Source organism: Amblyomma maculatum, chromosome 8 (genome assembly GCF_055883805.1).
Source record: "Amblyomma maculatum isolate TAMU_Amacu chromosome 8, ASM5588380v1, whole genome shotgun sequence".
Classification (NCBI taxonomy): Eukaryota; Metazoa; Arthropoda; class Arachnida; order Ixodida; family Ixodidae; genus Amblyomma; species Amblyomma maculatum.
The window spans coordinates 7399176-7409478 of NC_139351.1; the positions used below are offsets into that span (position 1 = coordinate 7399176).

Consider the following 10303-nt stretch of genomic DNA (forward strand, 5'->3'; position numbering starts at 1 on the left):
ATATTTTTAATTCTTGCTATCTTTTAGGGATCCTCAAGGAGACGGTGCACTTTGAGAACCTGCAGAAGATCACTATGGGTCATAAATATGTGATCTATAGTGATGCAGCCTACCCCCGATGGCCTCTACTCTACAAGCTGTTTGGAGGTGCCGTACTGCAACCTCATCATGTTGCCTTCAACAAGGCAATTAGCAGTGTTAGGAAAGCTGTAGAGGGGGGTTTGGCAGCGTAGCATGGGATTTTGCTTTTATTGACTATTTCAAGAACCAAACTTTGAGATGGTAACAGGTAGGGCGCATGTATAAAGTTGCGCAATGAACTGCCGAACATCTTTGTACAGCTGTCATGTGTCTATCTACTTTGTCTTGTGTCTGCCTCAGTTGGTCAATACCTTGTGCCTTTTCAGACATAAGTGTCGGCCTACGTCCTGCGGTCAAAAAATTTGGAACATCTTTTTTTTTTTTTTTTTAGGCTGCCTTTCTCAGTAAAATATGGACAAGCATGGCAAGCAGTGACCTTCATAGTTGAGGCATTTGTCAACAGTCGCAGAATTCATCTCTGTATTCCTTACAGCAATAATTGCAGCATGCAGTGGTGCATATCTTGTAAATAGGGTAAGTGCTCTAGGAAACTTGGACATCAGAAACAAGTGGACAGGAGGCTTGCAGACTCACAACTGGATTTTACTAAGTAACGATGACATATATAAAGTGCACAAAACCACATGCTCAACGCTATACTTTTGCTTGCTCTATATATGTCCTCTTTCGGTTAGTAAAATACAGTTGTGAGCCTGTGTACGTCCATGTCCACTTCTGTTTCTGTTGTCCGCGTTTTCTAGAACAGTTACTCCATTTCCAAGATGAGCATCACTGCATGCAACAATGCTACCCAAAGATTTATGCTGTTCATTTGTTGACGCTGTTATGCCGAGATGCAGCTTTATGAATTTTTTTTTTATGCGAGATGCAGCAATATTTATCTCGATTGATTGCAGCAGTGCATGACTACTTTCTCGTTCTCGTTTCACAGTGTTCAACATGACATGGTGTGTGCGTGGTGGCATTTAGGGTGGCGTGTGATAGTGTTCGTGTTCAAATGCAGGGGTTTTTGCCCGAGTGTTGTGTGCAGCGATATGACAGCTTCAGTTTGCCATCTCGCTACTTGGCGAATTGAAAGGACGCGATGACTTTGGTTCGGCATTGTCTCCCATGCTCCTTTGACTGCGTGACCGTCTACCGGTGGACACCTGACAGCTGTGCTCCGGACCAACGGCTTCACTTGTTCCCAACGCTGACTTCGAACTGTTAGTGGCACGAGATGCTTGTGACCGCAAATATGCACTAGACCACCAGTCTGAACGCTGTACATGAGTTGTGCCACGTGGGCCGTCTCTAGCGTTTCACCCGAACGGTTGTGTATGCATTTGTGTATTGTCTAGATTAAGGAAAGGTGGCATCTGAGTTATAAAAGTGTCTGTATGTGTGAAGTGCCATCTGCTTTGGCGAACGAGGTGGCGAACCACCACAGCTTGTCTTCGTCAGGCCGTCTGACGGCTTCAGTGAGAACCTGTGCTACCAGATGCAAAAAGTGATGATGCCATTTTATGGTTTTTCACTTCATGCCGCTAATTCACAGCTCATATAATTATTGATCGCATGTACTGCTAGAGTCATTATTCAGAGTTTTCTGTACACTACTGAATTAATTGTACTCTCATTGAGCTGTCATGTTGTCATCATGCCCGAGACGCTTTGCATTGTAGCCCCATCCAGTAGTGCAGCCAGAGCTCGAGTTTTACCAACGTTGGCATCAATGAATGCCGCAGATGCCCTCTCCCTCTGTTTCCGCGCTCTTCTTTTTTTTTTTTTTTTTCATAAACTAAAGTCTCCTTTGAATCTTCTAGATTTTAACCCTGCAAAACTGTGTGTAGTCAGGCCAAAGCTATCACGCATATCTTTCTTTTTTTTTGCAGCTGTGGGTTTCGTGGACCCTGAAAATCACTTCGTGAGCCCTTATTTGAGAAACACTGACCTATGATATGTTTTTAGCAATTACCACTATGTGACGGGACATTTTGAATTTCTTTTGGTGAAGTGGTGACCACAGGCCACTAACAGTGTTTTCAACGTTGTAGCTGAGGCTCACTTGAGAGAGGTTGCGCACATATCTTTTTTTTCGAGTCATTGCATATGTTTACAATTCTCACAATGCAAATATTTCTTAAAATATGCAATTTAAAATTTGCAGATAATTTTGGACCTGTATTTGCAAAACTGTAGCCTTAGCTACTTATGCACCATAAAATGCAAGAACAGAAACACACCGACAGCATTTGTGTTGCAAAAATGTATTTGGGATTTATTTGACAAAGTGAACATGGTCGAGAGAGTTTTGGAGAAAATAAACTGGTGCTATCTGCAATGTGATATAGTGCCAACATAAATAACTTTCATTCTTTCATCAGCGCAATCAGCATCTTGTCAACTGATTGCTAAGATTTCACCAGCTGATCTCCACATGTCCATCTTCACACGGGGCAGTGTTCGTCACCATGTGCTGCATAAAACATCCGTGTTGTATTCTTCTACCTTCCTGGAATGAAAAGGTGCAGTGTTCACAGAAATTACTGTAAAATTAAAGCTGTTATGAGAAAGCTGGAGGTTGTTTAATATTGCTCTCCAGCTGGTATTGCAGTGAATAACTACGCACATGATTATTCGTGAAATGTCTGGGCATATGGCATACCCCTATATCATGGCACAGAAGTGCAGCAGTCTCCTCTTGTGAATGCACCTATCGGGGGTGGAATTGCCACTCCATTTGCTCCATTCTGCTCCCAAACTGCTTTTCCTGCTCTATCCTGCTCCAAAATGCAGTATTGCTCCAAAACTGCTCCAAATTGGCTGTTTTAATGTTCTACCATCAAATTTAGTGCAACACGCAAACAATGTCTTTGCACCAGTGGCAAAGATATAACGCATCTAGCACTGGGCTTAATACAAACGAAACTTTTGTAAGGGAAGGAAGCATGTGGCATAATAAATATTTGTTTGCAAGTAATTTTAATATGAGTCACTGGCGATTGGAGATAATTGCAAAAAAAATGCACTGTGCATGTGACGTAGCACCTCCTCTCAGCCTTTTGAATCGCCGGTGGAGGGAGAAGCAAGAGCAGCAAGCGAAGCAGATAGGCGCAAACTACCGTGAGTCGTTCGGAAGGAAACTTGTCCGACTGGAAAAACCACATGAGTTATTCTAATGGTTGTGGTCTAAGAACAAGCAGGCACCTATCGAGCCTCTTTTTCAGTAACAAGCTTGTTGGGCCTACGGCAGACAAAATCATACTTGAATCGTTACGGGTTGGTACTCCAAAGATGTCACTCACTAGGAAGCGTCTCAAGAGTGTTGGAAAGCCATACAGGGCCTATTGCCAAGATTTAAAAAATGAGCCCCAGCATTGCTCAAGCAAAGAATTATAAAACTATTGGAAGGAGGTAGTGAAGTAAAAATGCTGAAGGATGAAAAGGCTACCCTTCAGTGCCATCTACATTTCCTGAAGGCACTACTGACCACTGCTCAGGAATTTATCAGCACAGGCATAGGATCAAAAAGGGATATGCACAAGATAGAGAGCAGAAATGTCATGTCCATTAATCTGAGTTCCAAATTAGTGGCATTGCTTGAGTGCATTGAAGTGGTAAACTAGCAAATGCGTTAGGTCACAAGGTCACACTAGGTGTTCAGTTATAAAGTACACCAGCAAGCATTTTGTTTGCTGCTAGTCTGTTTCAAGTTGTTGGCCGTTGTCTTGTCAGAAATGAGTGCGAAGTTGGAGAGGCATTGAACTTGCATAAAAAGGAAGAGCTCATCTTTTTCTGTCAGAAAGAGAAAAACAATTACTACAATTATCAGAGGCATTTGACCTTAGGAACCTGCTCCAAAACATAATTCAAATGCTCCAAAACTCTTGTCTCGCTGCTCCCAAAGCTGCTCCAAAATGCTTGAGCCTGCTTCCACCCCTGACCTATGTATCAGACCCATTGATGACTGTCTTTAGTGGTAATGGCACATACCCACGGCGGGGAATAGGCCATGGTATATAGCAAGTACAAAAGGTTCATGGACAAGCAATTGGGTATTTTGATAATTACGAATCTTAAACTAGAATTTCATGAAAAAAAAGAAAGGAAAAGAAAAGGCAGTGAATTCTCATTGTAGCAATCTACCTGGTGTGATTATATAGTTGTGAACAGAATTGCACACAGGTTGTAGGGTATATCCTTTGGCACTTGCCCCCGAAGGAGAGGAGAATAAACACAAATAGCATGCCTGAGTAATCACCATTTGAACGATCTAACAGTCACTAACAGTGTTTCACAAGGAAGCCTGCTTTGGCCACTGTTGTTGAAAGTGTTCATCAAAGACATTGCCCACATTGACATATCCATTAAATTTGTCGTACATATATAGGGTGGATCTGGTACATATGATATGGGCATGTCCAGAAATCTAAAATATAAATCGAGAGACAAAACATAATTTTGGGAAACTACTGTCGAGCTCACGCCCTGAAACTCTGCTAGGTCTAATCCGACTAGCTGACGTCAGCCATGTCCAAGGACTCCAGGCCGTCATCTTAGCGGATAAGTTGACACCTATCTTGCACCTGTTGGATATTTACTAGTTTTGCCACCACCACATGCAGATGACTGTTCTATTATGACGGGCACTGATGCAGACACGTTGACAAAGCAAAGCAAAGCCTTCCTGTTAACATTATTGTTGTGGTTTCAATCAAACAAACTTAATATAAATTGTTCAAAGACAACGCTGATTATTTTTCCAGAAAAAAAATTTTTTTTTAATCGTGCTGTCAGCAATGAGAGCCGGAACATTACAATTGTAGGCTCGCAGAGAATACTAAGTGTCACGTTCAACAGCAATCTATACTGGGACTTGCCTGTTGCTGGCATATGCAAAAGATTTTCCATGGTATTTGATGTTATTCTATGTCAGTGAACGCTGCTTCTGATGCACATTGAAAACAAATTGAATCATTTTTTCACATCAACCAATGCATTAAGACCACAGTGGAGGGTGGAGTAAACAATAATAGAATTCTGCCATCCTTTTCTTGAGGATAAATAAAATTCACCAAATGGGTAATTGCGGTAGAAATGTTTCTATAAAATATTACTTCTGAGCTTTTGCGTTGATTATGCACATGCACAGCAGCATGCTGCAATGACCTAAGAGCTGGAAATGCATCACACGTCCAGGCAAACATCACACAAAAGTGTGAAGCCGCAAAAAGAAAAAGCATGTGGGAACTTCCCACGCTTTGCCCGATGATGAATACATTCTGGAGAGGGGTGCCTGAGGCCACACCGCACAGGAAGATACGGTGGCTGTTTGGGAGAAGGGACATGGCCATAAAACCATTACACTGATCCATTAGGAGTTGAGTTCTACAGATGCTGTTTTGATCCGCTGTATGTGACATCAGACATGCCCTGTGTTTTTCTGGCAGACAGACTCCTTGTTTGACTATTGCAACGCTATCGAAGTGAAAAAGGAAGTTTCTATGTCTCCTCGCCTGTTCCCAAGGTATGACTGCAGGAACATTGCTTACCAATACTGTTTGATTGACTGGCTGACTGACCCGAAGAGATGTGCCGTGCTTTTTTGGCCAAAGTTCTGTGAGAGGGCTGGATTGATTGTTTAAAGGTTTCTTGTCGAGTAAAAAAAAAAACAATACTGGCCCTGGGCAAGAGGCTCAATAGTCTATCATTGCTATGAACTTGCTTTTGACCTTTTGCTGTTAAGACCTTTGAAGTATGTACATAAGTCTGCAGAAGTGCAATCAAATTTCATTGTTTTTGTTCTCTCATCTTCGAAATGTCATTCTTCTCTCAAACCGAAGACTCAGTCATGCCACCAAATGGAGTGTAGGTTCAAAACAGTGAGACAAGCATAACAATACACAAAGCATTGCGATGGTCTCGTGAGTGTGCACCATGAACATGAAAACTTGTGAATAATTTGTTTTCCTACTCATTTATTTCATTTATCGCTGCTTTCATAGGCCATTGCATTTTGTATAATGCACTGTTGCTGCTGCTGGTCCATGCATAGTTTTGGCATGAATGCAAAAGCTAACAACTAGGTTCTAGTGCAGTTGTACTAAGCAGTCTTGACTTTTAAACTATAGTAAGTTGTTAAGGCATTGAGATAAATAAAACTTTTTACAAATTGGTGCTGCTCAAAATAACGTAAATATGTCCTCACCCCTCAAGGGCACTGACTGCAGGCTTGGTGTTGACGGCAGCGGCTCCACACTGTGCAGACTTGTGGCTATGCCATGGAAGCAAGCAAACAAATGAAAGAAATAATTATTTCTGCAGCCATGAGATCTTGGGCTGTTTTCCGGTGCATAACAACATGCACGAGCTTACTTTAGCACTCTGGCTACACTTTGTAAACTGCAGTAAGAGAATCAAGACTGAACATTGCAGTGCTTTGTAAATAGCTGTAACATGTTCAACAAGAACATTGAAGAAAGTAATATAAGAAGTGTTGTCGCTTACTATTCCGGGAGTTGTCATGATTGCTTTCATCATCATGAGTCTCTCTGGGCACCATGTCATTCAGGCACTTGCAGGCTCATTTTCATCTGAAAGGGAATAACCATATGAGACACAGATGATTGGTAATTAACTTGCCAACATAATACAGGATCTAATTGTGCAGCTGAAAGTTGCGCCAGGACACTAGAAAAGTGCCACGACGCAGACACTGTTGCCTTCATTCAATGCAATGGTCCTTAACAAGGATCCTTTTTTAATTTTCAGGTGTTTTTATAACACAATGAGCAAACCAGTTCAGCCTCTGCGACTTGTAAATGCTAATAAGACTTCCAGTGCCTGAATGTTTTGTCCAACAGCATAAAATACTTCATTTCACGTGCTGACACAGGGACACAAGTTCATAAGCTTGGAGCAAAAAAAAAAATTAAATGACCTCTTGCAATATTTGGCTTTGGCACTGCATTCAGCATGTGCTGTTAGCTAATGGTGCCAGACAATTGTCTGAGAAGATAAAGTAAATCATCTTGCAAACAATTTTTATTTATTGTGGCTCCTGGTGGCTGTGCACATTTACATGCACAGGTAAACAAAAGCAGCTACACGACGTGTATTAATTATGCAACTCGAGCCATGCTTAGCAAAAATGCTGAAATATCATGTATCTAATTCGCACAACGTAAGTGGCTTTTTACTTTGCGCTGCTATTCCCCAGCAATCGACTAGGCGGTGTACAGACGGGCGGGTCGTATGTATCGTGGGAAAGCATCATCCACCACCACTCCTACTCGGAGCGCACGCGATCGGCAGGCGCCGAGTCACTGCCATTCCGAGCTACTCGAAAGTGCCGTTTTCGTCACATATGATAATTGTTCCGCTCGGACAGTCCGCTGTCCAGTCAGATCGTCTGAACAGAGAAGGTAGTGGGTAGTGACTTACCAGAATCATTTTTTTTTTCTGACGCTGGCTGGCTTGCAAAGGCCTTTGCGAACGCCTTCATTGCGCAGCGGAGCGAGCGCTCGTTCGCCGTCGGCAGATCCCTAGAAATCGTTGCAACTTCTTTCGACGGCGCCTTCTCCCTGCGCTGTACAGTGTATGTACAGGATGGTGGCGATCTCGAGCTACTTGCTGGTCGTCCCCCGCACTGAAACGCTTGCGCATGATGTTTTTTTGGCACGGCCGGGGCAAGGGTATTACAGCATTTGATGACGCCAATGTGAAAACGGGAAAACTATGTGGCCCGTTGCGCACAGCAGCACTCTACAAGCACTCGTAGCACCATCCCATCGGCGCTTGGCTTAGCTTGGCGGCTTGGCTCCATGGCTGCTGAAATCTCGTGAGATCTCGAGAGATTACGGCAAGCTGGACGTCACGCGGCATACGTCTCCGGAGTACGTCTCCAGCGCCTGTACGTATCGGCAGTTTTCACGCATGCGCAGTAGGCGTCCGATACGTCTACGTCTGTACGTCTCCGGGAGACGTAATACGTCTCCGGTAAGCTAAATCTCTCTATTAGCATGTAATCCCTTAAGGCTCCCAAATATAAAGTTTTTCACCACCACCACCACACCGCGGGGCCATTCAACCTACCACTAAACGATATTTACAAGGGAATTTTCACTACTGAAGTACGATGAAGCCAAACCTTTGCTTGTGAGGCCGCTGACTGCTGCTTCCCTGCGTCTGCTTCCGTATGCTGTGTGGTCCGGCGTCCTAAGAAGCACCAAATGGAAAGCGCAGCACGGAAACCTGGATTGAAAGCCCAACGGGGTCAGTGGCTTTGGGTCAGCTTCGGAAATGCGTGAATCACCTGGTAATGTCATCGGGCATGATCTGACAGTTACGTCATGGCTGGATGTGGTGTCATAATCACATCAGTGCAGGTTATTATACGTAACCGAATATCATGCCGTCATGAATCACAACCGGTTATGGCCAATGAAATCATCAGGTGATGACGCCAAACTCTCGTGGTTGTTGTGACCGTGCATGGTCCGCGCTTGCGCGCACTAATGTTCGCGGTTGGGCATGGTATTGATATGTGTTGTTGGTGCAAGGGCTCTAAGTGAGCCTGTTTCCATGAATCTTTTTGTGTGAACATGCTTTGCTTTGTCTTGGCCCTGCAACTGCAAAGTTGGCACTGTCAAGGGAACGTCAAGAAAAATAAAAAGAAACTTCGCCCTGTGAGAAATAGCCGGAAGTGCTTTTGTTCAACTGTTCACCCTTCCCGTCGAGAGGCGCTATTGTCAAGCGAAGAATGCCTATTGTCCAAAGGAGACGATCGGAGTGACACATCCGCTGACGTACAGGAGAACAAAGGAGCATGATGATTACGGTCATTATAGGATTTCCCAGGAATGCAGGAAAGAGTTGCAATTTCCGGAAAGGGACAATGCTGGGAGCCATTCGTGGCGCGCACGTACACTTGGGTTTCTGAGAAGGAAATCCACTTGCCGGAACCACCATATCGGATCTTTGCAGAAGAATCAAAATATACCTCCTCGCCGTTCCCAAGCTCTACCCGCCAACAAGTGACCAGGCCCGACGAAAGAATACTGGACCAGTCAGTGCATAAGACCATCAGTGCAGTGATGTGATCGAAGGGTTGCCGATATCTGAGGGGTGTGCCCTGGAACTGATTGGTCAGCATCTTCAGAGAGGGGGCTGGACATGGGGGGATTTAAGGACGTTGCAGAGCACAAAATGACGCTCTGAGCCCTGGGTAAACGGCTCATCCAGACGCTTCTCGCTATGAACTCTTAATGCTTGCCATTTTGCTGATATACCCATTTATTTTCATTTAAATAAGTTTTCTCAAAATGCCATTAGACCTGCTTGTATATATTTTACCAACTTTGAAGATTCAATCCTTCATCAACCCGGAGTCTCTGCACGCTACCAAGTGAAGGCCGGGTCGACTTAGTCCCAGCGTCACGACAACTGGTGACCAGCGGTGGGGTCTGAATCTACAAGCCACAACATCTGGTGATTGGAGGTGGATCAGAATCTACAAGCCACAACATCTGGTGATCGGAGGTGGCATCTGAAGCTACAAGCCACGACATCTGGTGATCGGAGGTGGCATCTCAAGCAACAAGCAGGAGCAACAATCGGTCAACAAGAGAGCAGCTCGGAGCATCGATCGCATGTGTGGGTGAGTGCTTGGCTTTTCTTCTGATGTGGACCAGGTTCTAGAACAGGGTTCGATTTTAGAATTGGTAAAGAGTGTTGAAACGCCTTTAGGTTTGGTAGTTTGCACAGTTGGTTTCAATCAATCAATCAATCAATCAATCAGTCAAAGTGATCTTTATTTGTAGGAAACGGAATACATAAAGAATATTTGGACCGATAGCCGCGGGGCTAGTAGACGGTCCAGTACAGAATAAACTTGGTCAGGCAGCCGTAATGAGCGCATACAAACACACACACACACACAAAAAAAAACGAATGAAACAGACAAGCAAAAAGAATCAACAGGCACGGAGGAAAATATTTTTCAGCAAGCAATACATAGGCAATTAATACAAAACGCAAGCGCACACACAAAAAAAAATGGGGGGGGGGGGGAGGGCGGGGAGGGGATCATAACTCTTCTTGGCTATTAATAAAGAACATTTTACAACTCATTTTAAAGTTACCTCCAAGTTTCACATTAATAGGCAACGTGTTCCAATGTTTTGCTCCAGAAAATTGCACTAAACGTTCTCCGTACACA

The 10303-nt window shown here is 43.9% G+C and overlaps 1 long non-coding RNA gene across 2 annotated transcripts; it reads right to left on the reverse strand.

The window, feature by feature from the left end:
- Nucleotides 1-2266: 2266 nt before the first annotated feature.
- LOC146180490 (uncharacterized) lies at nt 2267-8049 on the reverse strand. Of its 2 annotated transcripts, XR_014700087.1 has the most exons (4): nt 7528-8049; nt 6592-6677; nt 6293-6358; nt 2267-2596 (listed from the first exon to the last, which is right to left on the reverse strand). It is a non-coding gene; the product is annotated as an uncharacterized LOC146180490 (long non-coding RNA). The 2 variants fall into 2 exon arrangements; XR_014700086.1 differs by lacking the exon at nt 7528-8049 and having other exon boundaries at nt 6592-6980.
- Between the last annotated feature and the right edge of the window lie 2254 nt (nt 8050-10303).